Raw genomic sequence first — 11,876 nt, 5'->3', positions numbered from 1 at the left:
AGTTTACCAAGTTTTGAAACAGGAACTACCTGGCACATGTCATATTTTTACTGATTCCTGGTCCACTGCTAATGGACTGGCGGTATGGTTACCAACATGGCATTCTCATAATTGGGAGTTGCAATCAAAAGAACTGTGGGGAAAAGAACTATGGCAAGAAATTTGGGAGTTGCTCCCACAGAGTACTGTGACAATCTTTCACGTGGATGCTCACACCCCGATAGACTCCCTTGACAAATTCTTTCATAACATTGCAGATGAGAAATCTAAAATTGCTGAGGCAGCGGTGGACATGCAGGATTCTGATTTGGCGGGATTGGCGAAATGGGCCCACCAGAAAGCAGGACATTTTGGAGAGAAAGTCACTAGCAGGTGGGCTGCCGACCGAGGAATTCATATTCCTTTTAATTTGATTAAAGATGTCATTCTGCATTGTCCCATTTGTCAGCATTCTAGAAAGAGAAAAGTGCCTCATGTTGTTCGAGGCCATTTACATCGAGGAAAATTGCCCGCTCAAATTTGGCAGATGGATTATATTGGCCCGCTCCCTATGAGCAAAAACTGCCAGTATGTTTGTACAGCTGTTGATACTTATAGTGGCCTTTTGGTCGCTTTCCCTTGCAAGCAAGCTACTCAAGTGAATACCATTAAGACTCTGGAATTGCTTATTTTGTATTATGGTGTTCCCTTCCAAATTCAATCTGATAACGTATCCCACTTTCGTGGAAGATTGGTACAGGAATTCTGTGTGGAGAATAACATCGAATGGGTGTTTCACATTCCATATTATCCACAGGCTTCGGGACTGATTGAGAGGATGAATGGTTTGCTAAAAGAACAATTGCGTAAACTAACTGATGAACATTATAAAAATTGGAGAGACTTTTTGTTTCAGGCATTATTGATATTAAATAACCGCCCTTTGTTACATGCTGAATCCCCTTTGATGCGTTTGTTTCCTCCAAATGTTGATGCAAAGCCCAATTCTATGTCCAACACTGTTATGTATTGGGAAATTACCCCCGGAGCTTTGGCTCCATGTAGAGCGACCCCAGGTTCCGCAGGCTTGGACCTGCATGCTCTAAATGATGCAAACTTGAAAGGAAGAGATCGAATCATTATTGAAACCGGCGTTGGCGTCTGTATACCTGCCGGCAGCTTCGGATTAATTGCCCCCAGATCAGGCCTTGCCCTGAAAGGTATTCAAGTACTCGGAGGAGTAATTGACAGCGATTATCAGGGAGAGATTAAAGTTCTCTTGCTTAATAGCAGTGAGATTGATTTATCGATCAAAAAGTCTGACCGCGTTGCCCAGTTGCTGATTATGCCTGTCTTCAGTGGTGAGATTCAGAAAGGCACTGCCCCAACTTTGCTAACTGTGCGAGGACAAAAAGGCTTCGGGTCATCTGACCTTCCTGGAGCTAAAATATGGGTGCAATCGCCTAAACATCCCCCTGAACAGGCTGATATTATTGCGACCGGTCATGACAACACCGTTCTGGTGATGAGGCCAGGGAAAGATAGCTGGGAAGTTGTCTCAGCTGAAAATGTTACCTACGAGAATGATTAAGGCCTGTGTTTGTATTCTTTCAGATCATTCTCTGGACTGCTGCTGCAGGATGTGTCGGCGTTGGACTCCTTTTGGTTTGCTACGCCGGGAGAGGAGAGAACCCACCGACTTCGGTTGATTGGAGAACCCGAGTTCCGCGTTCCTTTGCTGCGTGGGATTCATCATCTAACTTTTGGATAACACTTGCGAAAAGAGTGACTAACTCTCCACATTTCTGCCTCACTCCCATGAGGTCTGTGACTGACATTTTAGCGACCTGCTTGGTTGCTGTCCCAGCATCCACTGAAACTTTGCGACATATTTTCAATATCTCAAGCGCCCGACCCAATATTATTCTGGGCGACTTTGCGGCCCACGAGTTCTGCCCCTTATGTACTATTCTTCCAGATTCTGATCCCCCTATTCATTCCCAGATCACGACCTACAATATTACGCAGGGTGATTTATGCTTCATTCTAACATGTGATCCTAAGGCTATCACAGAATGCCTTAAATTAAAATTACAGGCTGCCACTTCCTTTTCAGCTCATCAACGATTGCTGTGTTTACAGAGACTTCCGAATTCATGTGTTTCCGTAAAAAATAATATGACATGTAAACGTCTATTAGTTGCTCCTAGTTATTACCGTGCAATGTTGCTGCCCTCTGGGTGGCTATTCTCGTATGGGAACTCCTCCTGGCCCTATATTCCCGCTAATATTTCTGGGGGTCCATGTGCCATTACTAGATTAAGTTTATTAATGTTTTCCTCACACCCTGGTTCCCATTCCCGTATGGTACGAGACTCTATGTCATTACATGAAGACTGTGATTCCTCTGTTCACCTTTATTCCAAATCAGAATACCTTGGTTTAGCTTTTTCTATTGGTGTCCCGGCGTTAGCCGTTTATAATGCAAAAACAATTGGCAAGATGGCCTACTGGATGGTTAAATCCATTAATCAAACTTCTACTGTATTATCTGACCTGTTATTAGATGCCCAAGGTGAACGTCGAGCTATTTTACAGAACCGCGCAGCGATTGATTATCTTTTGTTAAAACATGGACATGAGTGTTCTGACTTTGAAGGCCTATGTTGTTTTAATTTATCCGACCACTCTAAATCAATCCAAGCCCATATTGACAGACTCCACGACTTGACTGCAGAAGTTAGTCAGCATATTGATCAGGGCTGGTTCGACTGGCTCTTTAATTGGTTACCTGACTTGCATTCTTTACGACAGATTTTAGGGGGTATTATTGTTTCCATTTGTATTTTAACAGCTATTTGCTGCTTTATTCAGTGCATTCCTTCCCTACTCCAATATTGTAGATTTGGCAAGAGACATAGATCAGTTAATTTTGTTTCTTATTATTCTTCCACTGATGTTAGTTCTATTTAGAATATGATTAATAGACTGGAGTCAAGGGGTGAAGTGTAATGACCGACTTTTTCCGGCCCTTTTAGAGGGAGAATGATGGAGGATGACTCCAGTCTATTACCCTTGTAGTATAGGGATTAGGACTATAAGTAGGACCTCTTCATGAGGCACAGTAGGGCATTTTCGTACCCCTTTATTTAGATCAGGGCTTATAAATTTAAGCTAGGGGATAAATATATAAGTATTAGTGATGATCCATCCTTTTGCAAGAGTGTTAGGATATTTTCCATGGAGTTATGCGTATTTTGGGCCCTGTAGGCCTTAAACGGGACAGACTCCATCTTGCCCTCTGCCTGGTAGCTCGAGAGGCCTTCTAGGTCAAGTGTAATGTTTTAGTTTCAAGGTGTTGTTCGCTTGGAGAGAACCGGCTCAGGCTGGCCCTTATCGAAGGAATGTATTTTTCTCCACTCCGAAGACACAACTTCAGGCCGGCCGGCTGGGAACGTGTCCTTGGTACGGGGAGGTACAAGAATTTGGTGGGCGGCAGGTTACTGGCCGTAACTTTCCATGAAGGGACAGGCTTTGATATTAGCGAAGGTGTTAGGCAATGAGGGAGTTAGTTCGTAGGCGGCAGCTAGCCGTTAGCATCTCTGCTATTAATTATTTCCATGGCGGACAGTCGCCATCTTTGAAGTCCGAGAAAGATTTAAGACCGAGACTCTCTGAGAAAGACTGAAGGAGAAATAGCGTGGAGCGCACAGAGACAGAGAGAGAGAGATACGGTAGCTAATAACAAGCAAGGTTCCAGTGACTTGGAGGGAAGCAGAAGAGATTGAGCCTAGCGGTGCAGACGTGTACTTGTGACGGTTGAGGTGTGATTCCGAGACAAGCCAAGACACAGAGACGAGAAGGGAACCTAGATGACTGCCGAGCCCCGACTTCACATTAACCAGGTGACCTCCGCCCTTTCCTTAAATAAGCGCGCACTCTAACCTTTACCTTTTCTTTGCAGAAAATATATTGCATGGTATTGTGTCTATGTTTATTGTAAATAAATCCCCAGTTCTTAGTGAACTGACATGTGCCTTGTATTCTTGTTCAATCATGGTAACTTACTCTTCTAGTTGAGCATTGTTTGCATGAACGGATGTGAAATCCCGATCAGGTAAGGAGTGACCAAGCAAATAGGAAGCGACGGGACCTTTGATGCCAGGAGCAGAAGGTACATATTATAATTCGGAAAATCGTACTAACTTTTATTGTCATAGTTTCATCCCAAGTAGATAAATGAGAAGTTGCCCCCATAAGTGTTCATAGGAAAGTGATCGTCGTTGGTATACGGCGTTAATGAGAGCGCTGGGGAGGATACCAGCGTGGAGGTTCGCCGGATTGTGAACCGTGTGTAAATGAGAGCGCTGGGGAGGAGACCAGCGTGGAGGTTCGCCGGATTGTGAACCGTGTGTTAATGAGAGCATTGGGACTGCAGGCCCGTGTGTAGACACGCCGGATTGTGTGTCATATCTGCCCTAGGTTAGATTAGTCTGGGTCTGAGTGGCCGCAAGACTAGCTGATATGAATAGGATATGGTAGAAAACCTATGCATGTTTATTGCTATTTCCCCATCCTTAGGTACGAAATGTACATATATGTATCCATACCCATTGTAAATACGTTCTAAGGAGGGAGGTGATTACGTTCCGGCTGGGTTAGAGGGGCCCCTAGGGGCTGATTCCATCTGAGCGGAAAATCCGGTCGTTACAGTCATGAGGGAATTTATTTCTATGGTCACTGCCATTCAGGACTCAGGACACAGTTCCACATGTTGGATCGGCCTGTGTTGAACAGGGTTAGTGGCACCACGTGTCTCCGGCCTTGCATATGGAAATATGCGTCACTGATCAAAGGGAGTCTGGTGCTGTGGTCGCTGCCACAGACTTTGGGTCACTGCCATTCAGGACTCAGGACACAGTTCCTCATGTGGGAATGGCTTGTGTTGAACAGGGTTAGTGGCACCACGTGTCGCCGGCCTTCCATATGGAAATATGCCTGACTGATCGAAGGGAGTCTGGGGGTGTGGTCCCTGCCACTGAGTTGGGGTCACTGCCATTCAGGACTCAGGACACAGTTCTACAAGTGAGATCGGCTTGTGTTGAACAGGTTTAGTGGCACCACGTGTCGCCGACCTTCCATATGGAAATATGCCTCACTGATCGAAGGGAGTCTGTTGCTGTGGTCGCTGCCACGGACTTAGGGTCACTGCCATTCAGGACTCAGCACACAGTTCCACATGTGGGATCGGCTTGTGTTGAACAGGGTTAGTGGCACCACGTGTCGCCAGCCTTCCATATGGAAATATGCCTCACTGATCGAAGGGAGTCTGGTGCTGTGGTCGCTGCAACGGTTTTGGGGTCACTGCCATTCAGGTCTCAGGATACAGTTCCACATGTGGGATCGACTTGTGTTGAACAGGGTTAGAGGCACCACGTGTTGCTGGCCTTCCATATGCAAATACGCCTCACTAATCGAAGGGAGTCTGCTGCTGTGGTTCTCCCACGGAGTCGGGGTCACTGGCATTCAGGACACAGTTCCACATGTCGGATCGGCTTGTATAGGAACAGGGTTAGTGGCACCACGTGTTGCCGGCCTTCCATATGCAAATACGCTTCACTAATCGAAGGGAGTCTGCTGCTGTGGTTCTTTTAACGGAGTTGGGGTCACTGGCGTTCAGGACTCAGGACACAGTTCCACATGTGGGATCGGCTTGTGTTGGACAGGGTTAGGGGCACCACGTGTCGCCGGTCTTCCACAGTGTAGGCCGGAGGCAGCCGTCAGCTAAGGCCGACAGCCATGTGACGCTGACTTGAGCTGCACAGATTGAGAGCTTTTGGTATTCTTAACCCATTATAGTCTCTTACACAATTTGCATCGCTACTAATCTTGAATTGTGAACCGTGCTAACCCCAGTGTAGGCCGGAGGCAGCGGTCAGGATGGGCGCACAGCCACATGGCGTTGTGTTGAGCTGCACAGTTAGTGGCACCTGGAGCACTCAGTGTGTGCGCACCCTGCGATGATATGTGGTCCCGGCGGGCCGAACTGTAAGCAATATCTTTTGTCTAATGAATTCAGCCTTGAAAAGGCCACGTGGCGGTGCATTAAGTTAGTGGTACCTTTGGCGATCAGTGTGTGTGCAGCCTGTGATCTTGCGTGGTCTGTGCGGGACGCACTGGGAGCAATGCGTCTTGCCTATTGGAGTGCGTCATCTGCAATCGCCACTGCACCTGAATTGTGAGCCCTGCTGTCCGCAGTGTAGATCGAAGGCAGTAGTCTATACAGACATAAGTCTGCTGTGCTGTGCCACTGGGTTTGCAGGGGACCTGTGTCGAGGAGGCCTGCGGTCATGGCGGCAGCCACATGGCAGGGAGGGGGCCGTCACTCTGGCAGACACTTTGGCCTTCCCACAAGTAAACCATGCCCAGAGTCCCAGCCTATTCATTCATATATTTACGCTGGAGTGCTGTACGTTAGACGAGCCAACTCCACTTCTGCTTCCGGGGGGAACAACACAGCTACATGACAGAGATCTTGCCCACAGCCTGAGGTAACATGGTTGCGTCCACTGTGCCCAACACTACAAGTATCATTAGTATACGTCCACATGGAGAGGTTTGTGCTTTGTATAGTGAGGTCTATCCAGCACATCACGCAGCACTTGGTATTATGTGCATTAATATTGATGGGTGACTTGCCTCCTTCACACATACTTGGTTCCCACATCTCCCAACATTCAACTATTGTGCAGCTGAAGGGCCATGGCATTTTGGGAAGTCCGTTGTCCTGTTTTGCGCTGCCTCATTGGTAGTAGGAGGGGTGGTCCGGGGGGAGGTCCTGGTGGTGGTGGCGGTGGGTGTTGTGGCTTTGTTGGGTGTCGGAGCTGCATAATCAGTAGCTGTATCATTTGTTGGTGTTTAGATGTGGCTGTGAGTTGGGCCCAATTCACACTGTAGACAGTCGACCTCCTAACACCAGTTAAAGGCTGATGTTAATTTCTTACTGCTAACTCGACTTATAGCCTGCTTTTTGGAACGCATTGCAGATTTCGCTGGTCGTTGAAAATATGGGGAAGTGGTGTTTTAGTTTTTTTTTCCATGAGAACGCCTACTTTGCATATCATTAGCGTAAGTTGTGGCTCTCATTTGTGGCAATTTTTTGGTGGAAGGTATCGATGGAAAAGTAGTGAGAATTGCAGTTTTGACCAGGTTGAGAATGGGATGATAATTTAAAAATACAGAAAAAAAGATAGGTTTAATGAACATTATAATTAGAAATTAGCATTTAAAAAACCTTTGAAATTCACTGAAAAAAAACATAGGTTTCAGGTATGTTATAGTTAGAAATTGGCATTTAAAAAACCTTTGAAATTCACAATAAAAACCATAGGTTTCAGGGACGTTATAGTTAGAAATTAGCAGTTAAAAAACCTTAGAAATTCACAGAAAAAAACATAGGTTTAAGGCACATAATAGTTACAAATTGGCATTAAAAAACCTTTGAAATTCACTGATTTCAAGGACGTTATAGTTAGTGGGACATTTCACTCATTCAAAACCATAGAAATTCCACCGTTATAGTTAGTTCAGCTAACTTGAACTCGCGCCCCACAATGCACTACTGATGACGTCACATATTACATCATTTATGACATGGTCAGTGACATCACTGATGACATCATTGATTAAAAAAGGGGAAGGGCCAAGGGGATGGGCTCCCCGGTGTGCAAAATGGTCCGGGAAGGGAGCCACACAGGCCCCTTCCTAAAAAAGAAAAAAAAAATCCAGCAACTCACCGGAGGCACCACCTCCTTTCTCCACTACTCTGAAAATTCTCCTCCTGCCACGCTCCTGGGTGGGGGATGAAGTCCCCTTCCCTGCTGAGGTTCCTTAGGGGCCAACAAGATCTCCTGTTACCTTCAGTAACCCACATAGTGGAATTGCTAAGAGGTGGTCAGAGGCCATGCCCCCTTTATTCACTACTCTGCAAACATGCCTATAAGCACACTGCTGGTGGGGGATGAAGTCCCCTTGCCTCCTGAGGGCCTCAGGACTAAAGTGTACTTCTTACCCCAACAAGTAATGTACCAGGAGGCCTGTTGGCAGAGTGCTGGAGAAAGGGTGTATGGTCTCTGACGACCTCTCAGAAATCTACCTGGATGGGTCTTACTGGAGGTAACAGGAGTGCTAGTGCCCCCCAAGAGCCAAGGTGACTCCATCCCCCAACTAGTAGTGCACCTGGAGGCATGTTTGCAGAGGGGCGGAGAAAGAGGCCGTGGCTACCGAAAACCTCTTGCAAACCCACTGCGTGGGACTTGCTGGAGGTAATAGGAGGGGTAGCTGGCCCCTACAGACCCTCAATAGTCATGGTGACTTCATCCCCCTGCTAGCAGTACGCCAGGAGATGCGTTTGCAGAGTGATGAGAAAGGGAGTATGGCCTCCTATCAGGTCTCAGCAATCCTGCTGTATGGGCCTTACTGGAGGTAATAGGAGGGGTAGTTGGCCCTGTTATCTTCAATAAGTCTCACACAGATGGATTACTTAGTGGTCTTCGGAGGCGTTATCCCCTTTCTCTGCCACTCTGCAAACTCAGCTCGAGGTGCACTACTGGTTGGGGGATAAAGTACACTTTACTCCTGAGGAAACTTTGGGATGAGGAAGCCTTCCTGGTACCTCTTGTAAGTCCTACTCAGTGGGAATCCTGCGAACTGGTCAGAGGCCGAGCCCCCTTTCTCCATTACTCTGCAAACGTGGCTACTACTTAAAAAAACACAGGAATTCACTGAAAGAAAACAAAGGTTACAGGGACGCTATAGTTAGGAATTAGCATTTAATAAAACCTTAGAAACTCACTGACTGCGAACCCCCAGAAGGGAGTTGGTAGATAATACTTTATTTGATTTGTAAAAGGGTGGATCTTACCACCATGAAATAGACATTAACATCTTTGAATTAGCATAAAAAACAGCGTAAAATCACATAGAAAAATAATACAATAAAATAACACGAAGCTTAGCAAATTGCGCAAATATGCAATCACTGTGTAAAATTTAAAAGACACGAGTGTAACTGAGCAGAGGGATGACTGACTCATTATGGCTTCAAGACAACAAATAAGTGTTCTGAGGAGGGATACAAAATGCTTGGGGTGTTAAATATGACTTGGTGGAAATAACACTTGTTGACTCAGAATAAAGTGCTTATGCTGGAAGAGTGAGAATAAAGGGTGCCTGTTAGGAAAGTAAGGGAGAGTCCAGGGCCAGCAATGAGGAGACCGATTGGCCCAGGTCGTCTTTAATTGCTGCCTTGTTTTCCAGCACTTGGGCAGCGTGAGCCAAGAATTTTATAGATTTGCAGGAAAGTTGTATCCAATACCCGCTAAGGCATTTTATCACGGCCGCCCTGCAAGTTCTCACTTGCACTTCTCTTAGGAGTGGTAATAAGAGCGTCCTCCTTAAATTTTGAAGTGCAGGGCATATACATAATAAGTGCAATAATGACTCTACACCCTTGCCGCAGAGGCGGCAGTCTGAGGTTGGCCAGGTCCGTAACCATTTGGGGGTAACATCTTTGCTCGAGAACCAACCCAGCCTCAGGAGGCTTAATTTCCTCTTATAGTAATCCCTGAAACATTCTTGCAGGTATGGCTGATGTTTCAGATGGTTATATGTTGTCAACACAATCCAGGCGTGGCTTTTGCCAGCCACTGCGCCTTTGTCCATTAACACCGATGCTTGTTTGATGGCTTTGTTAGTAATCTGTTTAAAAGCGTTGTAAGACATGGGTGAAAGCCAGGCTTCTTCCAGATTTAACGACTGAAGCACTTGCCTGAGGGACTTACATGTTGAATTGGAGGACCCAGCCTGTTTTTCCACTTCTAACCAACAGAGGTGGGCAAGTGAGTTGTCTTCGGTGTCCCTCATACGCCAGTAGTATTTAGCCAGGGCTCCTTGTCTTGCTGGAGTCTGGTTTGTTAATCCATATTCCAGACGTATTTGGACTTGTGAAATGTGTCGCGGGATTGAAAAAAGGTTTTTAAACAGTCTGGATTGGGCAATATTTAGCACTGTAGAGTCCCTGGTTGCCATAATTTCCAATCCATAAGTGAGCGATGGCAAGAATTTAGCAGCTACGATCTTTAACATATGGCCGGTTGAACTTCCACTTAAATGTTTTTGTATGGTTTTGAAGGCAAATTGAAGTTGTTTGGATTTTGATTTTCCCAGTTCTAAATGGTATTTGTACTTTAGTTGGTGGTCAAGTAGGATGCCCAAGTATTTGTATTTGTCTACCTGCGTTAATATAGAAGATTTTATCCTCCAGACAAATTTTGGTTCATTCTTTCGGGAACTGGAGAAGCATAGGATGTTTGATTTTTTTAGATTTATTGGTAGTTGTGCTTCGGAAATGTACAACGCAAGTTTGGAGATCAACCGTTGTAGGCCTAGCAGAGTATGTGAGAGGAGCACGTTGTCATCTGCATATTGTAGACTCACTATAGGTGTTTGTCCCATTTCGGTGGATCTCCCTGAATTGTGCGTAGGTCACTTTCTAGGTCTGCGGTGTAGATGTTGACAAGGCTGGGGGCCAGCACGCATCCTTGTTTTAGACAGTTAAATGTTTGAAATTTCTTTGTTAGGGATCTGCCGTCTCCTTTTTTTATTTGGACCCAGGTGTGCGAGTATAGTTCTATGATTGCTCCCAATAACTTTGGCGGCGCACCCCAGGCTTTCATTTTGACCCAAAGTTTAGATCTAGGCACTTTATCGAAGGCCGCTTTCAAGTCTAAGAAACATGTGTATAGCGTGGTGGAATTATCGATTGCCTTTTTTGCGAGGAGGGTTAGCGCGGTTAAGTTTGTTAGGGTACCCATTCCGGCTCTGAAACCTGTTTGTGTCAATGGGATTAACCCTTTGCTGCAAACCCAAGACTCCAGTTCTACCAATAGATTTGATGCGTAGATCTTGGCCTCCACGTCTATTAAGGCTATTAGCCTGTAATTGTTGGGATCTGAACGGGACCCTGATTTGTGTATTGGATGTAGGAGGCTGCCCATCCAGGAGTCAGGGATTTTCCCGGTCCTTAAGCTGTAACAGAACAAGGGGGATAATTGACTGGCCCAAAACATTGGGTCTTGCCTAAATAGGGCATTGGGAAGGCCATTCGGTCCGGGGGCTCCGTCTGCTCTCAAGTGTTTTATGGTACTCGAAACCTGCATTGGTGTAATCTGGTCAATTTCTCCAATAAGCTCCAATGGTGGTGGCTTGCTGGTGACTTTGGATTGAGGAGACTTTGCTTCTGCCGTTGATCTCAGGCTTGGTGTTGGAGTGGGCTCAGATGGAGTTGCGAGTGTGTTATCTGTCGATGTATCATGCGTAAAGTTGTATAGAGAGTCGATGTGAGTGCCCCAGAGCTGATCGGTCATATCTGAATTGAACTGTCGGTCTTTGCCGTTAAGCATAACATTTATTTTAGCCCAGAAATCTTTGGAATTCCGCAGTTTGCTAGCATGGAGTATAGTGCACTCTAGTTTTTCCTTGTGCTTTTGCTTGGCAAATTTGGTCTCACGTTTTTGCTCTTTTTTTAAGGATACAATTTTTTTCAGGGTTTGTTGTGATAGTTGAGGATCCTTTTTACGTTGAGACCTACGATATGAATTAAGTTGCTTTTTTAATAAACGCAATTTTGGAATGTACTATTTCCCTCCTCTGTTTCTTATTGTTTTGTGTCCTCTGTGATTAGTTTGGTATTTTTTGTTGATATTCACTACAAAAGACTCCCAGGTCTCTACTATGTCTTTTGATGTGGCTGGTGGTGAGAGCAGTGAGTGGCATGTCTCCATTAAGTTGGGAATGTTGTCTTAATTCCAATTTAATCTTTGCAGGTTAAAGAGTTG

Source organism: Lissotriton vulgaris, chromosome 4_1 (assembly GCF_964263255.1).
Source record: "Lissotriton vulgaris chromosome 4_1, aLisVul1.2, whole genome shotgun sequence".
Classification (NCBI taxonomy): Eukaryota; Metazoa; Chordata; class Amphibia; order Caudata; family Salamandridae; genus Lissotriton; species Lissotriton vulgaris.
Note: the sequence above shows the minus strand (reverse complement) of the source record.